The sequence below is a fragment of the Bactrocera dorsalis genome, chromosome 1, assembly GCF_023373825.1.
Source record: "Bactrocera dorsalis isolate Fly_Bdor chromosome 1, ASM2337382v1, whole genome shotgun sequence".
Lineage (NCBI taxonomy): Eukaryota > Metazoa > Arthropoda > Insecta > Diptera > Tephritidae > Bactrocera > Bactrocera dorsalis.
In genome coordinates this window covers 30,772,496-30,795,023 of record NC_064303.1, presented here as the reverse complement: position 1 = coordinate 30,795,023, position 22,528 = coordinate 30,772,496, and the positions used below count along the sequence as shown (strand labels likewise).

Genomic DNA, 22,528 nt, shown 5'->3' with positions numbered 1-22,528 from the left:
TCTCTTGCAGTTGTGAACTACGCTGGAATTTGTCATGGGTGAATACAAGGCCAGTAGCGCCGCCTGGCTATCCGTAAATATAGTTGCTTTATTTATAATCCCGTGGTTTTCTAATAGAGCTTCACAGGCTTTTTCTATGCCTAGTACTTCTGCTTGGAAGATGCTAGCCGAGTTCGGTAGACGTATAGAGAGAGATATGCCTAGATCAGCGGAGAATACCTCCGTGCCTACTCCGCAGTCCATTTTGGACCCGTCGGTATAAACTGAGATGGTATCCTCCTCTCCTATTGAACCTCTTCTCCATTCTCGTCTAGATGGTATCCTCACCTGGAAATGTCTATTGAAGTCCAGCTTTGGGAGCATGTAGTCTGATTTATTAATGGTGAGCTTGTTTAGGATAATGTCCTTCATGAATGTGGGATCGGAATTCGCAATGTCCCAAGCAACCTGTTTAAAGTACTCTTTTTGAAGAAATTTCTGCTTTATCGGCTTTCAGCTTCCAGCTTTTACTTCTTAAATATTTCCATCGGAAAGGCGAATGTCGTCCAAAACGTAGCATGACCTCAATGAAGGCTTTGTAGCACTCGTAGGCTTGCGTTTTTTGATAAAACTGAATCACCATAAGCCCTTTCCCACATTCGCAACGTTCCCGTAAAAGAAATTTGATTAGAAATACAAAATTTGAGACGTTCGATCTTTGTTCGTACCGACTTAAGCAGCTTCTGTAAAAAAGTTCTTTAACAGATCGCGCTCATATTTGAGATAGTAATTAAGGACAATTTAATCAACTTAGCAAAATACATTTTTTTGCAATATCATTAACCTATAGAATTTAAATTACATTTTCTTGGTACTTTTTTGTCACAATGTACATATACTACATGTACATATCTACATACTTACATATACAATCACTGCTCTTTTCTGCAAAAACAAACACGCACTAATATGCAACACGTGGCAATCGATTTAAAAAGGCCTACGAAGTTTTTACGTCCATCAAAATGCTTTTTACCGCCAAATCTGTAATCAGTAACAAAAACAAAATCACTGCCTAACAGACATACTATACACACATAAGGTAAACATTAATTTGGTATGTTTATTAGTAGTAATTGTTGTGTATTGTGGTTTCCGGTAGACTTTCCCGGTTCCGAGTGCGACTCATCTCGACTTACACCGCTTGATAACCACCAAACGTTGTGCACCTTTGTCCAATTAGTGTACTTTGTGTCAGCTTAAAGCGTTTTTTTACGATTACCCTCATCTGAAGCGAACACATACTCATGAACTCATACACATTCTCAAACAACACTTTTCTGAGAAATTTCTCATAAGTGGCTCGGCATTTCGCATGAAACTATGTTGCAAACTGTTTATGCTTCCCTCTGTTGTTTTTGTTGTTATGCGTAAAAAGCGTGTCGCTGCTCATATTACACCTTTATCCCTTGCTCATATCCTTTTTGTGCCCGTTTTTATTATTGAAATCCAAATCATTGCCTGCGTGATGAAACGTTGACAGGCAGCAGCGTCCGCCGCAGTCGCTTCTGGAGCGTGTTTCAGTTCATTTAGTTTGATTCTCTGGAAATTAACTTTTTGTTATCTCATTTCAAGCAAACTAATTCGTCTGGTGTCTTGTTGTTGTTCACCCTTACTGCACTTAATTCTTCCTGTTTACTGCTCTACTACTCTCTATCTCTCTCTCTGGCATGTCATTGGTGGTATTTAATTTTTGACATATTGTTGTTTCCGTGTTTGTTCTTTTGTGTTCGTAAGTGTATTATGTGCGCGCCTAAGTGTATGCTAAGTGTTAGTTGTATACGTTTTATTGTTTTCACCCCCGCTTGTTAGGCTGAAGTGTTTCATGGGAATTCGATTTTATTGTTCGTACGTTTGCTTTTTTCATCGTTTTTTTACTGTTATACTTTTGACATTTCAACGACTTCTCTTCCAAAGCAGTTTAAAGTTCACTTCCGCGTTTAGAATAAACTGCCTCATTGTGTTTTATTTTTATTTTTAGGGTTAAATCTTAAATTGTGGTTGAAAAATCTTAGGAAGGTAGCTTTCAAACCCATAGCGTCATAAGTGTCAAAGCGCATGCCGACTTGCCGTAAGTGTTGAGAAGAATTATGTTTTAGAATGCGTTAGGTACTGAGTTTTCTTAGAATCATGTCAAAAGAAACTTATTTCATTCAGCAAGGTGAACATAGTTTCTTCCGTAAAGTAACGTTTCGATTAAGATCATATAATTTTAACAAACCTTTTCTGCAATTTTTGACAATCTTATCATGAGATCTGTAATATTTGAAAAAAAGGAAACATCTCTTTATTTCGGCTGCTCTTTAGCTATATTACCCTTCACAGGTGTATTTCTTATATGAACTACATATATACATATATGTATGTACGTATAGTTATATCTAAAAGCATAACCGTCCAGCGATTTCGTTCAACGAAAAATGCTTTTCTAAGTAGTTCTCTCTAGCCACGTTTGTTGACATGAAGATATCTCGTCAAACAAAGAAAGATTTTCCTTTTAAGAGCTTGGTCGAACCATTTTTATTGCAGCTACATACAGTACATATGTATATGAAATAGTGCTCCGATTTCGACAAATGTGCAGTTTCTTAGTGAATTTTTTTTTTTTGAAGTTGAATTGAAATTTTCTATAGAAATATGGCCACCGAATGATTGAAAATCTCTCAGAAGTATTTTGAGGAGTATGCTATATCATTTAGTGAAGGTCGCAAGTAATTCTTCCACTTCTGTTGATCTTTTTTTAGCTTTCGAAACTTCGGTATTTCAAGATATAATTCATTTCCTTCGGTATACGAGGTTGACGTAAGCGAGGAAAGGGACAAAGGACCGTGCCGATCGGTGGTTCTCTTTAGGTTCTGTTCTTAACAGTTTGCTGTTACGTAATTCGATCTTCCTTTTCTTTTTGAAATTATTTCCTTGGTTGCAATTGCGAACTTTCGTATTGAGTTATTTAGTCAAAGAGACCGAAACCCAGACTAAAATAAAGTGTCCGAAATCACAACAATTGAACAACTAGAGTTAGAAGTTAACACATTTACAAAAGAAATTCAACAAGCAGCTTGGGATAATACTCCGGAGATAAAGCGGAAAATTATAGGTTCAAATTGCCATAAAGCAATAAAAATTCTTCTAATTAAGAAAAGTAAGTTACGACGGAAATGGCAACAAACCCGCTCACCACTCGACAAAATCAACTTTAATAAGGCAACAGCTGAAATAAAACGAGAAATTGCTCATATTTAAGAGTGAGTCAATTAATAAATATTTGTCTCAACTATCCGCTGACAAAAAAGATGATTACACTCACTCTGGAAAAGTACAAAGTATCTGAAAAGTCCAACAAGTCATGTTGCACTACTAAAAGTTGCTTCCAATACATGGGCTAGAAGTGATTGTGATAAAGCTAATGCCTTTGCAAAACACCTAGCTGAAACCTTTCGTCCAAACGAGGATAGTGAAATCGCATTCCTCAGTAGTATTAAACAGGATCATGCAACAATCCCAGCAATCACCATTTGTGAACTTTAAAGTGAAATTAAAAAGCTTAAAGCTGGCTTCGACTTAATTACAGCTGAAGTGTTAAAGCAGTTACCATACAAATGTTTACGGAAGATCACCTATCTTTTCAATACAGCAATCCGTCTGACACATTTTCCAAGCCTTTGGAAAGTTGCCGCAGTTGTTATGGTTCCTAAGCCAGGAAAGGATCCTCACGTAGTCTCGTCACAAATCTCAAAACTTTTTGAAAAATAAATTTATCTAAGATTAAAATCTATAAAGCACCAAACAGTATGACTGCTACCTTTGCTGATGACACCGCAAGACTATGCGTCGAAAAAACAGCAGAAAAAGCTGCACTAAACCTGCAACATGCAATCAACTCTGTAGTAAGTTAGACTAAAAAATGGAGAATAAAACTAAACGGTGGCAAATCGGTTCATGTAAATTTTACAAAGAAAATATTCATCGAGACCTAAGGAAATAAGGAGTCATCAGATGCCCACTACAAAAGGCTTAAGGCACATGTGAACGAGGAGGCGAGAAATCTTCTTTTAGACACATGCCGCTCTAGTCGATTATGTCCAAAAAAACCACATAGCTTAGTTGGAAGCTAAAATATAAAATTTAATTTAATTAATTATATACCACATATTGATGTATTAATTTTACTATTAATTTCTATGCAATTTGTTTTTAAGTTATTCAAATCAAACTGCTCGTTAATTTTTTAAACTAGTTGTAGTGATATCAAACATTGTTAAAGTTTTAAAAATGTTTGTAATAAAAAAAAAACAAATGCGATCGGGATCCAATGAATATTTAAAATACAAACGTTTGGAAATTTTAATCATATAGTACATTTTTAGTATGTAATATGCGAGTATGCATAATATAATACAAATATATTTATACAGAATAAGGATAATAATTACGTAATCAAAAATATTTTTGTGCCCCACGGACATTGAGAAGTTCTCGGATTTTCTTGAACTCAGATAAAATGGCTTTAGGTTTATAGATCGTTAAAAGTAAAATTATGTATTTTTCTTCTTCTTCTTCTTCTTATACTCATACTTTCAGCTTTTTTTCTTCTGATTGAAACTACGCCTAATTTCCGACGCCAGCGTGAAAGAGAAAAAAACGAAGAAATCCTCCTCAGACTATCCTCAGCAACTTGTATCTGTGAACGATGGCGCACATTTTTTTTTTTAATATTTAGGGTTTTGGTAGTTTTAGGAAGTCTTTGAGTGAAATTAATAGCCTCTCATTTTTCGATTGTGGTCGTAGTAGTGTAAAATTTGTCCTGTGAAGGAATTTTTTAAAATTTTTTTCAAAAACTTCATGCTGAGTGACAGTGTGATTTAACTAAATTTGTTTGCCCGTTATTTAAGATTTCATGGCTTTCGGTTTGAATTTCAAATTTACACTGGAAATACTTCGACTTCGCTGTGATTAAGAATATTAGAGAAAACAAAGGTTTTTTTCAATTACATTTAAGTCCAAGAAGTTACATACATATGTTATTTCGTATGAAAATCAACATTTAAGAACAATTTCTCACAGCTGAAAAATGCGAAAATTTTATTAGGATACTCAGTAAGAACCAAGGTCTTAAAAACAACAAACATTATTTATAAGGAAGGAAGGAAAATTTTGGAAGTGTTTATCAGGCTTTCAAAGTTCTTGGTTTTATAACTCGGACAAGTAAAGACTTTAAGAATCCCAACTCCATTCTGCGTCTTTTTTCCTCGCTGGTCCTCCCAGTCCTGGATTATGGTAGTGTAATTTGGTCACCTTTCACTGACATGGCAATCAACCGTGTCGAAAGATTTCAGGCGAAACTATGTAAACTTCTAGACTACCGGTACTGACACGATGTTTCTGGTGGTCTCAACTCAACTGAAGATATCTATGACCGCTTCAACATCAACAAGTTACATGCTCGTCGTAATGTTCTTCTTTAAAGTCGTGAATGGATTAATTGATGCTCCGGACATCGCCAGCTGTTTCGAGTTGGCACCGACGGGTATCTTTTTAAGACGCAACCGCCTGCTAAAAACCATAAAAACCTCAAAAAACTACGTGTTCAACGGCCCACACAATCGCATCGCATTGCTTGTCAACTCGCTGCATACTGAAGTGGATTTCTACAACGGCTCACCTAACGCATTCATCCCTGATATAAAACGACGTCTATTAAAATTCCCCTAGTCAAGACAAATTTAACTTTCCTTTTTTTTCTTTCTTTACTATAATTTCTATGTAATAATTATATTATAATTTTATATTTCCCCTCTATATCAATTTATATTATATTTCTTTTATGTATGTTGTATAATACCGATTGGCGTAAAATTATTAAATAAATAAATAAATTTTTTTTTTGTTACATAATTTTTTTAATCCACTTAATTTCATAGTGCGACAGGGGGATTTTGCACATAGTATTAATCTTTGTACTTTTCTCGGAAAAATAGATAATTTTTGATGATTTTGTTTTAATAGTTTAAGTTCTTAACATTATATATTGGTTTGATGCTTCATGAATTTGTTCCAGAGGGACAGACGCATTAGACTTTTAAGTTTGTTGAGTAGCCAGAAATCGCACAGAGCCAAATCAGGGGAATACAGTATCAGTATTTTATCAATAGATATCGTTGCAGTCGTATATCTCCAGTGCTACCAGTCATATTGTGTTATACCATATATTGTTGGAAAGGTGAAATTTTAAGCTCAAAAAAATTCGCTATATTTTGAAATTTTTGTATAAAAAAGAGAGAGATGCCACGCAAGCCACCAATGAAATTTGTGCAGCTTATAGAGACGATGTTGTATCATTCATCCAGCACTACATTATCGCTACGAAAAGACTTTTTCGACTGTTAGTTAAAATTTTGTCGAAAAACTGATGAAAAACTAGTACAATATATAATGGAACGTTTTCGGGACGAAGAAACTAAGAGTTGCGCGCAAATGTTGACATTTCGGCCCGGCGGAAGGAATTTATATAAAAAGTCTCACATTTCGTCCATTCGAAATTATTAAATCATAAATCGTTAATTACTCCAGCCAGAGATGAATAACAGTAAATTTTATAAATATATTTCCAAAACGGTACAGCTCAATACTGGAGTTTTCGGTTATTTTCTTATCGCGTCTAATGAATTCTGTCATCGCCAAGTACTCTTCGCAAATTAAATTATAACTGTCAATGAACTGCATAACACACATTAAATAACTGTAATTTCGAACATAATTAAAGGATAATGTATACGAACACCAAACGATTGCGAGCAATCAGAGAAAAAGGGTATGCGCCCCTAATTGGTCACTTCGGCTTCAAAGTGCTTTAACTCTCAATAAATTGCTCATAATGCAACAATTACAAGTTGTTGTAACAAAGTCAAAGCAAAGCAAAACAAGTACGAACAGTCTGCACAAAGCACAATGCAAACAAACGAAAATTGCAATGTGACAAATCACTGTGCGCTCCGAGGAGGGTGGTGTGTCTCACTTGCACCGGAAATCTGATTAGAAAATTCAGTTGTGATAATTTGGCGGCAGAGATTTTTCCATTTTTAAATTCATGCCGCCACCGATATGAAAAGGTGCGCAGAGATACATGTGTACATAGCGGTATTTACTGTTTTTATACCAGAGTACGATATTCATAAAGGGATTTTTGGATTCGTTAATGTAGTAACGAAGAATACGTCAATCTGCTTGTAGTCAGTCCGTCCTCACTTTCTTCGTTCTGCCTACTCTTCATCTGTTCGAACGTCCACACCTCTGTCACTCCTTTCGGTTATACCACCGAATTGCTTAAGCTAGAGAGAGCGATTTTTGTACATATGTCGTTTATTCCATTCGTAAATGCACTCGTTCTTCTTCAATTTCATCGGTACATTCGTTCCGCAGAGATCTTTAAGGTTCTATCATTTGTACATATGTACATATTTTGTTGACCAACCGTTACTCAGGCATTCCATTTGCTCCTTCATTTCTAATAATGTATTTCTTTTCCTTCGCTATACTATATATCCATTATGTCAACTCGTTGCTCCGTCAGGTTGTCCATTTTTTCATCAGTATATCCGTTCCGCAGGTATTCTTTCTGTTCATGCATTCCTAGTTACTTATTTCTGTTCGTTCTTTTACTCATCCGTCCCTTTGCCATTTTATCTGTTCTTTCAGATTCTTCCACTCTTAATTCCATATTTCTGCTCGTTCTCTCATTCATCCATTCTTTGATCACTCAACTTAGTCTATCTGTTCCGCGGGCATTCCAGTTCAAATCCATGTCCATTTTGTTTTATGAACTTTACTCCATCCGTTCTTTGATATATTTGTCGAACTGTGTTGACTGTCCGGTCTTCCAACATTTCGTTCAACTAAAACTTTCCGCTCACAATCTTTACTCATTCTTTCGTCTTTCGTCACTTCGTCAATTTGTTTGTTTTGTCGTTAGTCAGTCATCTTTCTTTCGAATCTTATATTCGTTCCATCACCTGTCCTTCCATCAATACCCTTAGTTATCTCCATACTTGATCCAAATACTCAGCCGATAGTCAAAAGTTTTGCAACAAACTTTTTTTACTTCTAACCGGATCTTATGTATAATTCTACGGTTCGCCTCGAAACGAGTCCCCTCCTACTATTGTTTCTTTTCTTTATTTGAGTTGCGAGGGTTGCATTCATTTGTTGTTGCTTCATTTGCTGTTTGGTAATTCAATATGTGACGCGTGTCGCCCGACACTGACTGTTTGCGGCTGAACTCGTGAAGGGTGCACTGTACTTGTCGAACCACTGACCGACCTTATCGTCTAAAGTGTGGCACCACCTCTTATTTTGTAAGTACTAATTTCTTTCACTCGCTTCTCTAAAGAGGGCTTCATAATTGAATTTCCATCTATGGCAAGGGATTTTTTTGGTGCGAATCGGAAATTAGGAGTTTATGATTGAATGTTCGATATCAATCGAGGAAAAAATAATTAGTGTTTTTATTGAATTTGCAAGAGAAAAATTAAACACTGCCAACCGTTTGCAGCATTTGGTGGAAGGGTTAGTAAATGCGTGGAAATTTATGACAAATAATCGGTAATTGAATTAGTCAATGTTTCATACCCAAATCTTAAAAAGGCCTAGGAATAAGTGATTGCGCGGACCACTTCCTCCTTTTTAATAAGTAATTACATCACTTTTCCAGAGATATGTACAAGTATAAATACGTTTCAAGGTTGGTTAGAGGCTGAAGAGCTTATGTAGCTAACGAAATACAACTCTCAGCTTAGATGATAGTTAAAACCATACTGTAACAAACAACACAGAATCTGTATTATTTTTTCACTCATTCGTGGTTGGTATATTCCTATAACTAGGTGATTTTGGCTGAGGTCGATACATGATAGTTCAAAATGTCAAGTGATTCTTTGACGCTCCCAGTACCTTTAGCATAAAGTTATTGTAAAGCACGATTTGACCTCCTACATAACTAAGAGGAAGTGCATCGCTGCTGAATTTTTCTATATTCAAATATAGGGATGGCAGGGAAGGATACGAAAGATGAAAGCTTGGTATAACTGAGAGCAATTTTTCTGAAGTGTAAAAGGTGCAAGCACAATTGTATTCCTTAAAGTTGGATATACTAATGTAAGCAAAAATAGTAGCACTTTCTAATGTAAATTTCGCGCGAATACCCATTCGTTGAAATATTTTTTTCTAGGTTGGTACGACTGTTAGGGATATCTTTGCCAAACGTCACATCAAAATAATTATTAGTGTTTAGTATACGCTTGTCTTTCTGAAGTACATAAAATGCATTCCGCGATATTACCATGAGTGAAATTATTAAACAAAGAAGTTCCATTTAATTGGTGCTGGAGAATCGACGGCTAACAGTCAAATACCTTATGGACATCATTGAGATATCGGAAGGATCATTGGACACAATTTTGAAAGCTAATTTTGGCATAAAAAAAGGGAAAAACAGCGCCGTAAGCATTTAATACCTGTGAAACAAAGCTTTCAGACTACCAGGATATCATGAAACGTGTTATTACTGGCGATGAGTCTTGGATCTATGGCTTCGATCCAGAAAGAGACAATCAAATGGCCGAATATCGTGTCAAAGGTGAGCCAAAGCTGAAAAAATCGTCAAAACAGATCAAATCAAGATTGTGTTGACAGCGCGGTAGGGAAATATATTTGGTAGCTCAGGATCAATACTGGATAAGTAAGAGTTTGATCTGCTAGAATATACTCGTATGTTATTGAGCAGAGATCACTCTCGATTCTAAAGACAATTTGAGCTCTTCGTCTGCTATGGGTGCTTGTACGGCAATCACTGTTAGGAAGTCGGTGAAGATAGAAGATGGCTCCACTGTAAATGCCGGACAGTGCGTGTCTGAAGTTAGTTTCGTCTAGACAGACAGATAGATATTTCATAATTAAATTACTACATTAATATTTAAACTTGAGATATGGTGTTGTATCGAAAAAAGTAGAAAATAACTAATTTCTAGGTTACTCTAAGAAACCCAAAAAACCCATGTGATAACATTTCACAACACATCGATGAACAAATTGAGAGCTAGTTCTCCGAGACACCCAACTAAACTGTTATGTCAAATAGTAAATGTACAAAAAGGATTCTCATCACTATGTCACATCCTTACTTAATCGCATCACGCCTTTCATTATCAAACTTTCAGACGAAAATATCTGCATATTTACCAATTTAATATTTTCACAAACAACCATATTTGAATACTCGCAGTTCGAGTGGGCACACTTGACAATGCAGATGACGTTGCTGATGATGTTGACGACTTCTAGACGGCACGATAATAAACTTGATGAAGACGAAGATGATGGCGATGGCAATGGCAAAATGTTTATGTCAAATTAATTGCAGACACGTGCGCTATCAGCTGGAGACGGTGAGAAATCACGATTGCAACCGAGTGCAATGCCACGGCTATTTTCAATTTCCCAACAAAACAGCAACAACAAAATTTTGTTGTTGACATTTATACGCATTCACGCGTTCATGCCACTCACCACAGCAGCCAGGAGGTGGAAGGGATGAGCGCGTTGGGCGGCGCAGTCACGAAATGATTGTTGGCGAGTGGAAAGGTTTGAGCTCGGCGAGGTTCGACGTGGCGTTATGACATTAGGTTGAAGTGGCCCACAGAACAGCAGGAGGTACTGCCACATTGTGTGTGTTTGTAGATATGTAACATATGTAAATATGTTTGCGCTTTCACATAAAATATTAAGTAGCCGGTGTGTTAACAACTGATTGAGATATTATTGTTTAACAACCTCCCCTGTAATTTTTGTAGCTGCAGCGCTGTTGTAGGGTTAAAAGGCGCTAAACGTCGTTGTTTCTTTTTGTCGTTGTTTTCATTGTTGTTGTTGCTGTTTTGTCAGCTCATGTCTCACGCTGTGTTTCTGTGGCAATTTAATCAAATTAATATTCTCACGTGACTTTGATGTCACTTATTCATTGCTTTGCTGTTTAGCTGATATTGTCAATTGTTGACAACAGCTCCTGTTGTTGTTGTTGCTCTTATATAATTTTCTTATTATGCTGCATGTGACTTTTTTTTCATTTCAAGATTTTTTTGCATATCCTGTCTTGATTGTTGTTGTTATTTTTTTGTTGTTGCGCTGTTGCTATGACTGTTATTATTTAATTTGCCAGCTTATTGGCGGCGTCAGCATCATTTCCGCCCATTCGACATATGGCAACACCGGGTGTATATTTGTATTCCATGCTGCCTATGCATGTATATATGTATGTAGCTTTTTGTTGTTGTTACTCTACTTTTGCACTTTAATAATAATTTCGCCATGCTGTTTTTATAGCAAGTCTATTAGATTTTGCATCATGTGAATAGCCCATCCATCTAATGATTATTTATTGGACGACTTAACCCATTTTGCTTATCCAAAGATGTGAACATTTTTGGGTACTATTGTATGAGTCGTAGTACTCCGCGCAGTACTTTCAAAGTTTAAGCTATTACACAGATCCCGGGCGGGTCTGTCAAAGACTTAAATTGGTTTTGGCAGTAATATAAGATGCTGCTGTACACATAACTTTGAGAAGTACCTTTTTAAAAAGCATGGTTAGGTTAGGTAAGGTTAGATGGCGGATCAAAGATCGCACGTGTACTAATAAATGTAGTCTTTGTCTTTACTTCCTAAATGCAGGACAGTCAAGAAGGAAGTGTTGAGTTGTTTCTACCTCATTTTCTTCCATACAGCTTCTACAGATGGCGTCTGCTAGGACGTCAATAGGGCAATAGCTCGTTAAAAGCCCCAAAACTTGAGAGAGGCTAGCCTTATTTAGGGTAAAGAGATCAAAAGATCTAGAGGATACAGGAGCACTGATCCGCTTCCAGTGTACCGATAGCGGTTCTAGGGGCCCTTTTCTTGCTAGGTCATCAGCTTTATAGTTTCCTGCGATTCTGCTGTGGCCTGGCACCGAAACGTTTCAATTGATGAAACAAGTTTATGGCGATGATTGCCTATCCCGTAGCAGAGTGCACGAGTGGTTTCAACGGAAATTCGATCGAAACTGTGCGTGAATTCATCAAAAATCAGCCGAAGTCATCATTGAAATTCATGAAAATGGAATAGAACATCTCCAAAATATCGATTTATCGCATTTTGACCGAACATTTGGGCTTACAAAAGGTGTGTGCACGGTTTGTTCCGCACAAAATTCGATCGACGCTTGTGACCGATTATTTGACCAAAAATCACATTTTAACTATTAACCACTCTCCGTATTCACCTCATATGGCACCGTGCGACTTCTTCCTTTTCGGAAAAATGCATTTGTCCATAAAAGGAAAGCATTATGCAGACGTAGAGGCCATTCAAAAGGCTTGCACCGGCATACTGGCGGCCATACCGGCCTACGAGCTAAAACACTCGTTCGACATGCTTTTGGACCGTACTTTCCGTCCGGAAAGTAATAGGACTGATTTTCTTTCGCCGCGACTGTACAGGTAGTCGTGCGCGCACCGACTTGATTTGATAGAGGTCGTTCCTAGCTAACGAACGAGCGTATGTTCAGTTGTCTCCGAACACCTGGAGAGTCAGGACAAACATTTACGCGTGCCGTGTTTCTGTGAGTGGTGCAAGCCGAAAGTACGCCGTTTGTTAAAGCGGAGGTACACGATTAAATTCAGTGTGAAACTCGGTAAATCTGAGACAGATATGCTTGATATGATCAAGCAGACTTATCTAGATGTTGCTATAGCAAGAAGTGATGTGTTCGATGGCACCAGACTTTTTTGGAGGGCCGGGAAGAGGTCGCTGATGAAGACCTTGCTGGCAGACCTGCGACTTCGACAAACACCGACAATGTGACTCGTGTGCGCAAAGTTTTGAACACAAACCGTCGACTAAATATTCGTTTAATTGCTCAGATGTTAAATTTAACAAAATCTGTGGTTCATGACGTTACGAAAGAGCACTTGAACATGCGTAAAGTGTGCGCGAAGATGGTCCCTAAAGTGTTCACTGACTACCAGAAATTGCGGTGAGTGGAAGTGTGCCAAGAAAATTTCCACATGTGTGAAAATTACCACCAATTTTTGAATAACGTAATCACAGGTGATGAGTTCTGTATCTTTGAGTATGATCCCGATGAAAGGCAAGCCTTTTGAGACTACAGAGATAATCTAAGCTGCATGCATCTCGGCACTCAAGGCTATTCCGGAGAATGCCTTCCGTGACGCCTTCAATGCTTGAAAATCGAGCTGACAGCGCTGCATCGACGCAGAAGGAGCCTAATTTAAAAGTGTTTAAAGAATTGTAACGATTGGTTTAAAATTTTTTTAATGGACTTAGTCCTATTACTTTTTGAACAAACCCTGTATACGAGCCACCAAGCATTGTTTCAGAAAGCCTACTTAATAAAATAGCTTCCTCTTGTCCTTGAAGAGGCTTTTATGTTTTTATGATCTGTCCTTAACTACTCCTACTATGCCAAATATGAGCGCGATCTGTCAACCAGTTTGTTTATGGCAGCTGCTTTAGTCGGTTCACTTCCATATCCATTCTGAAATTTTGAATTTAGAAGCAAATTGTTAAAAAGGCTTACAGTGATTTAGTTTTATCAAAAAGACAAGTTTACGAGTGGTACAAAGCCTTAAAAGACGGTCAAGAGATCGTTGAATACATGACTCGTTCTGAGCGACCTTCGACCTCTTCAACTGATGAAAATATTATATTAGAAGGTTGAAGGATATGTTGCTGAAAATAGTCAGGTAACTGTTAAAGAGATGGCAATAGTGCTCGAAATTACAGGCGAATCCGTTCGAAAGTTTTTGGGAGTTCGTTCTCAACTCGTCACGATAAAGCAAATTTTTTTTCAAAAAGAATACCGTAAATAACTAGCTCTTTTGGACATCCTTGATCGTGCGAATGCCGATCGCACATTCATGAAGAGGATTATACCTGCCGATAAGACATGGGTTTAAGGGATTGACATGCAAGCAAGTCAACAATAATATATGTTTTTAAAAAACTTCCGCTCAACGCTGCGTTTTCCAAGTATGAATTCGCAGGCAGTAAATACCCATGTTCAGATCACATACCTAGTCTTAATTTTGTTATGACGTTTGTTAAATAATTTCGGTACTTTAATGATTCCATTTATTTTCTATTTATATATAGTTATACCAGAAATTGTTTTAACAGTTGGTTTAAAGAAATAGAAATTTATGCAAATATTAATAAGTCAATGCAATTGTTTGTTGAAGTTTTCGGTGCAGTGCAGTTGTGCTATATAAGACTTAAGAAAGCACAAAGAAGTCAGCAGTTTGACAAAGTTCATTTGATTGACAAAATGAAATTCTCTACTATATTCTTCTTTATCGCTTTCATGGTCGTCCTTGTTAATGGTAAGTTAAATTAAATGAGGGTTTCTAAGGTCTTTTAATATTTTGATATAAAAATTTGCAGGTCAACGAGGATTTGGCCGTCGAGGACGAGGAAGATTTGGTGGACGTTCAGGCAGATCTTGCACAAGGTCAACCACTACAACTGTTGCGTCCGGATAAAGTTCTGTGGGAGCGTCAGTTTTTTTTTAAATATGCATTATGAGATCTGAATGTCAAATAAATTAAAACTGAAGGAGTTTCAATAAAACCGTATATTTTTGTCCGCTTAAAACATTTCATTGAATTCGTAACTAAAACTCGGACAGGAGAAAAAACTCTTTCGCTATTACCCATCTAGTTTTTGCGAATAGAGGAGATCGGAATAAGTAAAGTATACGATTTGGAAAATTAACGTGTCTTCTTTTCGGACAGTTGAAGAAACCTTTTCTCTTTTACTCATCTAGCTTTGAGAGTAGAGGTAGTCAGAACAAAAAAACTGACGATTTGGAAAGTTAACGTGTCTAAATCAAAATTATCTAGCTTCGACCATCTTCTTGATTTGCTACGAGATATACATACATATTAAGAAGTTCAAGTGTCTTGTCGGATTTAAATTCAAGGTATTCACACCTTATACAGATGGTAAAAAGTCTCGCCTAGTTCGGACGACCGAGAAAGATGATTTGCTATTTTCTCCTGTGATTGCTCTGAACCCATTTATAGCCCATCCACCTAAGTAATTTTCTCTTCACGTTATCCACAAAATGCAACATTCAATCCATACTTTTGGTTATAAGCCCAAAATATTATTTTCCCGAGTTCTAGTATATACACCTGAACTAAAAGTTCTTAATTGCAATGAATTTACTATATGCAGAATATTAGATGTTTTTCATACCTCTTTTAAATTTATCTACAATCGGTTACCACTTTCAACTACTTCTACTCCATATATCAAATTTGCGAATTTAATTCCTTCTATTTAATCTATTACATCGCACAATACGTTGGATACTTCTCCAGAAAATATTTCGCTTAGATCCATTCACCATAACTTTCCCTAGGCAGCCACCATAAAAAATACAAACCGATTTCTGTACGTATTGTTGAGTTTAAATTACCGGTCTTGACACTAGCTGTGCTAAAAACCCAAATTACAAAAGTTGGCAACGCAATCATCATATTTAATCAGTGGACATAAGGTATTTGGAAGGACTTTGCGGTTGTTGTCTTAACTACAATGAAATCTTTTATGCTTTGGACGCACGATAGTTTGAGCGCCAATGAAAGATGGAAGATTTCTATTTCCGCCTGGTTGTGTCAAACCTTAGTCTAAGACGATATTCAAATAGAAAATTGTTTTCTAAAAATTCTCCAACTTTCCTCGCACGCTTAAAAATCTTCATGTACCGGTGAATCCAATCTGAGGTTTAAGGAAGCAATGGAACTGGAACGCCTATTAGTTTAACAAATATAAAAGAGGACCTTTTATTATACGTTTTATCGACTGGAATCAGGTTCATTGCACTATAAACGTGATTTGGTTGTCCTTGATTTCGAAAAACAAAAGAAAAATTAGTTTTCTGAACCGAAAGTTCTGACAGGTTTAAGAATTATAAAGAAAACTAAAGCTGCTGGAAACGTATCCTGTCTTGATTAAGTTTATGCAAAAACCTAATTTTTTAGACACGCAGATATTTTAATTAATTTCGAAAAGCAGCTGTAGAGTCAAGGAGGAGGAGAAGGAGGATTTGTGGTAAAACGTAAAACTGACTAACGCCATGATTGATCTTTCCCACAAAGTCCAGATATTACAGCAGTTGTATGGGTATACGAGCTTCTTCTCCAGTTTACCTATACAAAGCAAAGTGCTACCATACTTGTTTGTTAACCAGAACGAGCGGGCGTCGGTCTTGAAACAAGCGGCTATATATAATACGTAAATGTGTATTACTCGCCTAGCGAGCTTGTGCGCTAGGTTTGGGACCCGTTACATAGAAGCTTCGTACCCCACTTTTGATGAGGACCACAGCAAACGTAATAAGAACTTTGATTTTAAGGCATGCATCTGGTATATCCGGTCCCTAATTTGTGAAGGTGTCGATGCCAGCTGGTTGATGTCGTCGTATAAGTAAAGGCTGATATCACCGCCGTCCAAGAAATGCGGTGGGCGGGACAAGGACGTAGACGTCTAGACTCTTGTGACCTTTATTACAGCGACCATACAAGTATAAAACAGCGCAAATTCGGTGTGGGATTCGTGATGATCTAGTGGCTGATGCTCAGAGCATACTAGAGGGAACACTTCTCCAGCCTGTTGAACGGCAGTGAAAGTGTAACATCTTAATATGGTGAACCCGATTGCCCGATTGTAATGTCCTTCGAATAGCAATTACCCGCATAAAAAACAACAAAGTGGCAGGGACCGATGGATTATCGGCTAAACTATTTAAATATGGCGACGAAGAACTGACCAAGAGCATGCATTAGCTCCTTTATAGAATATAGTCTTATGAAAGCATCCCCGACGATTGGAATTTAAGTGCGTTCTGCCCAATCTACAAAAAGTGGGACCCTCAATCTGCGTCAACTACCGTAGGATAAGCCTCCTCAGTATCGCATATAAGGTTCTATTGTACGCCGATGATATTGATATCATTTGCCTCAATACCCGCGCCGTTAATTCTGCTTTCTCCAAACTGGATAAAGAAGCAAAGAAAATGGGTCTGATAGTAAACGAAGGCAAAATGAAATATCTCCCGTCGTCAAACAAACAGTCGTCGCACTCGCGACTTGGCTACCATGTCCCTGTTGATAATATGTCATAATTTCACAGTCGTAGATAATTTCGTGTATCTTGGAACTAGCATTAACATCAAAAACAAACTAAGCCACTCAAACACGTCAGCCTCGAAATCCAACTCAGAGTAACTATTGCCACCAGGTGCTACTTCGGACTGAATAGGCATTTGAGAAGTAAAGTGCTCTCTTGACGAGCAAAGACCGAATCAGCCATCATAACCGTTTTACTATATGGTGCACGAGTATGGACGATGACAACATCTGATGAATCGGTGTTACGAGTTTTCGAGAGGAAGGTTCTGCGAAAGATTTATGATCCTTTACGCGTTGGCCACGGCGAATATCGTAGTCGATGAAACGATGAGCTGTACGAGGTATACGACGACATTGGCATAGTACAGTGAATTAAGAGGCAGCGGCTACGTTAGCTAAGTCATGTCTGCTCTGAGAGTATTCGACGCAGTACTCACCGGGAAAGGCAGAGGGAGATGAAGACCTCCACTCCGTTGGAAAGACCAGGGGGAGAAAGACCTGTCTGCACTTGGAACGTCTAATTGGTACCCAACAGCGAAAAGTAAGAACGACTGCCGCGCTGTTGTTAACTCGGCAAAACCGCATAGGGGGTGCCTATATGTGTATATATAAAGAAGAAGAAAATAAAAATAATTTTTTTGTGTATATATTCATATAATAAATACCGTTATGCGTTTATTTAAATATGTAAATGTTTTTTGTTTTAAATTTTTAATTTAATACATAATAATTATAATAATATATTATATTGTTTTTTATAAATTTTGTATTATTTGCCATTTATTGTTGCTTGTTTTGTATATAGGTATGTTTTTAGTGTAGTATGTATACAACTTTTTGTTTTTTCAGTAATTTTTGTATTTATTTTTCGGCACACAAACCATTTGTTTAATCATTTATGCTAAATTTTTTACTGTTTATCTTAATAAATATTTTTTTTTATTTTTAAGTTTTGTTTTTGTTTAACTTTTCTGTTTACATTTCTTATTTAGTTGTCATTTTGTTAAAATTTTTATTGTATTGTTATTCAAATTTTATTTCTTTGCTTTTTTAAATCGAGTTTTGTTCCAAGATAAGTAAATAATTTTTATTTGAGAAATAACTATAAGTGTAATAATACTTGTATGTATGTATGCATGCATGTAAATGTTTGAATCATTCTAGTTAATATTTTTTTTAGTTTTCATAGTTCAACTTTAGAGAGTTTAAATGTTTATGTAATCATTGTTGCTTGGTTTCTTTGTTTTCGTCAAGTTTATTTATGTTAGTTTACTGTATATTAGGGTGATACATTTCCAAGTGTAAAAAAAATTACTAAACTCGTTTATTTATTTTTTTCAAGTAAATTACGACATTGATTTAGTTGCGGCATAGTCATGCCTTCGTATGATTCTATCTACTTTTAACAAAGAAATTTATTCAGATTTTTAAAATTTTACTTTAATTAGACTTGAATAAAATTTTCATAAATAAAAGATCTTCGACTTTGTCGAACTTGTACAGAATTCGGTAAAGTTGTTTTTTTACCTACCGAAGAAACTCTAAATTTGATTGGTGCTTTTCCGGTTAGACCGATGAACAATTTTAATGTCTGCAATATGAGTGAGTTACAGAAAGAATGGAGAAAAAACCTGTTTCTGATAATTTAAAGCGGGTCAATGGCATAACCGATACTGCAAATTTTAACCGCGTGAATTAGTATTTCAGCTGTGTTATCATACCATCTTTTCAAATAAATAAACTGCCTATGATAATCAATATCAATCACGCTACTAACGCGCATTGTAAAAGGTTAGTTTCCCGATTTATTTCTAGTTTAGAGTTGGGTTACAAGAACAATGCTAACTCACTTTGACAGCTTCGTCCACCGGTCCGTTGTTTTACCTAAAACTCCTATAGAATTGGTCATAACACACTCACAAATCAATAAAGCGCTTTGAGCATCCCAAGAATTTGTTGAGTCGGTTTGTTGTGATGTCAGTTTCGGTATTGTTGTCTGATGCCCCGCAAATAAGACTACCGAGATGCTTCAGCCTCAGTCTTGTAAGGGTGAACAATGGAATAGATAGTGTCTGGAGTTTCCGCCTCCCACTGTATACAACTTTGACAATTAGCTGCCGACAAGATTTTTGGCTTTACCGCATGAAAGCCATTTACACAATGTCTAGTAAGAACTCCTTCGATTTCGGCAAGATGAACTTTGTTAAAAGAAAGTAGTTCAGTACATTTTTTGCATTCTTTGCTCCAGTCGCACAGAAGCGGGTTGTCAACCAGCGCCTGATAAGCGCACGCAAGGTCCGTTGATCCAGTCCAGTGTATGGAACAAGGGTGCCCTCTTTGGCTAGATCAACGATTTTGTAGTTATCAGCGATTCCGCTCCGTCGATACGTGAGCCAAGAAAATTCCACCGATTAATTACTAAGACCGTTTCGAGATGTTCATACAAAAATTACAGTATTGTATGATACAGAGTAATATATTGTCTTGAATAATGAATCTTTCTCATCTCATTTCATCTATCTGGCTTAAACAAGCAGATAGAAGAATTTTTAGAGAGAAAAGTTAAAGTAGCTCAATATCAAACCGCGGAATATATTTTTTGAATGAAAGAGTTCCTCTAATAAAATCAACGGACTTACTATAAAACCCTTCGTAAGTCAGATGTTAAAAGTAAATAAAATTCAGATTCGCAAGGGACCAAATAAAAATTTTGATTTAATGGATATTCCTCAATCTTTTTGTGATGATATTAAGTTATTTACTAAGGAGCTAACTTTTCCTCTTTTAACAAATTATATCTCTTATTATTTTTCTAGTCAAAAACCGTTTGTTGTTTTGTTTTATTTCTCTCTATTCTTACTCAGCAATTGGTTATAAATTTGGTAACTGTAAATTTCATTTTGTTTTCAATAGTGTTCTGTAGTGTTCGCGGCTGTAGTTTTTTAAGTTTATGAAAATTGTAAATTCATTTAATTTGTAAAATTATTATTTTTTAATTTTCGTGTTGTATTTTTCTGTAAGAATTTGGCAACTGTTATGCAACGTGGTTATATTCTGGAATTTTCTTTATCTTTTCTTTTATTATGCTGAAATTTTATTTTTATAATTTATTTATTATATTTTCTTTTCTTCTGTGATATAAAAAATGTCTATGAATTATGTATTTTATAAATGTTGAATATGGAAGCCATTACTCGTTATGTTATATACGCAATACAAATTTCCTATTAAATTTCAATACTTTAAAACATTTCCTTCTGTAATTCCTTTAGCTAAAAGTAATTGTAATATAAATATATTTTTATGAACTCGATTTGTAACTGTTTTCATACAAAATTGTAAATGTTGCGTTTAATATTTATGATATTTTTTTCATAATTTTTCATCGATTTTTTTTTACGGTTCTCAAAGCAAATGTAGCTTCGTTTTTTATTATTTATTTCCATATATTTTTGAAATTTTTCTTTTCATTAGATTCGATTTTTATTTTAATTTTTCTTATAATTTAATTTTTTTTGTTTTTTAATTTTTAAATATTTTTTTCCATTCTTGTTAAATTTTCTACATTTTAATTTTCATCCGTCTGCAGTTTGGAACTCTCAATTATGTAACTACATACCTACAATTCACTATCAAACGTACAAAATGTAACAAATTTGATTGTTTTCTACTGCGATCTTTTGCTGTTTTTAAATTCCTAAGAAATGCGGGTAAAAAAGAATCAAAACAAAGTAGATTTTAATATACCATATACTTTCACAGACAATTTTTAGTTTACTTTAAAATCTACTTTATTTTGTTAATTGTCGGAGCACTAATATTAAAGCTCTTTTAATAAACTCTATGGTATTTGATTGAATTTATAAAGTTTTCTTTAACTGCTATTTAGATTCGGTTTGCAGGAATGCTTGTTACTTAAAGCTATCGGGCTTATCTAACCACAAGTTCATATAATAGAAATATTTCTAATAGTTTTATAGTATCTGTGATTGAAACTGGTTTATTGCTTGATTTTATGTATTAGTAAGAAGTATATTTTTATTAAAGATCCGAAAAACGACGTGTAAAGAATGTAATTTATTTGAGAGTTAATAAATGAGAAAAACAAAGTATAGTTTTTTTTATTAAATTATATGTTACAAGTTTCTAAATTCAATATGAACCTTAATTTTGAATATGAAACCAAAAACGTTCCATAAAGCGACAGTGTAATTACGGTTATTAATCGGTTAGTAATGGTAGATATGAACTTCTTCTCAATAAACACTCGAATAAAGTAATTTTTATTAAGATTAACGAGCCAACAAAAGTTCCTGAGGTCAGTGACACTTTTGTTTACCTTTAGCGAGGTTAACAACCATATTCGAGGGAAATGACCTTTTGTTTACCTTTAGCCAAGACGCCAACCCTTTCTGACAACTTGCAGAAATGGCTTTCAGCTTATTGACTCCCGCGTCTCCGTCCTGTGAAAACCTTGCCAGTTCTTCAAGTGCGTTCTATGCTAGGTCGAAATTAGGTTGGTGGTACAGGCTGAGTCAATAATACTGACTAGTGCTAAGGTCTTCACTCTGAAGATGTATTCTCATAAGAATTCGTGTCAATCAACGCGTAGTTTCACTGCAATGCATAGATAACCATAGGAACCGAAGAGGAATGCAACTGTACGATCGAGTGGAGATAGTGGCTTGAAGTGAAGTGCAATATGTACAATGAAAAAATGAAAGCAACAAACGGGAGCAAAGTCAAAAAGCCAAAAAGTACATACGGACGACGAATTGATTGCGTTCAGAAGCAAAGCAGGGTCCTTGAAAAGTTCCAGGAAGATCCAAATTTTTCGAGCAAAATTTTGATCAGCGATAAGGCCCATTTCTGGCTTCATGGATATATGAACAAAAAAAATTGCCGCACTAGGGGCGAAGATCAATCTGAAGAGATTCAAAAGCTGCCATTTCATCTAGAAAAACACCGGTTTGGTGTGCTTTGTGGGCTGGTGGAATCAACGATCCATATTTCTTCAAAAATAATGCCGCTGAGAACGTAACCGTTGACGTTGACGACTGTTATCACGCCATGATAACCGATTATTTGATGCCCGAATTTGAAGATCGTGATCTCGGAGACATTTGGTTTCAACAAGACAGCGATACTTTCCACACATCACATCAATTGATGGATTTGGGAATTGGGATTGGGGGGATATGTAAAGTTTAAAGTCTATGCGGACAATCAGGCTTCGATTAAGCACTTGGAGC

The 22,528-nt window shown here is 36.0% G+C and overlaps 1 long non-coding RNA gene across 1 annotated transcript; it reads left to right on the top strand.

Annotated features, from left to right (window-relative positions):
* Nucleotides 1-14,295: 14,295 nt before the first annotated feature.
* LOC125778171 (uncharacterized) lies at nt 14,296-14,735 on the top strand. The gene is made up of 2 exons (XR_007422542.1): nt 14,296-14,462; nt 14,524-14,735. It is a non-coding gene; the product is annotated as an uncharacterized LOC125778171 (long non-coding RNA).
* Nucleotides 14,736-22,528: the final 7,793 nt, after the last annotated feature.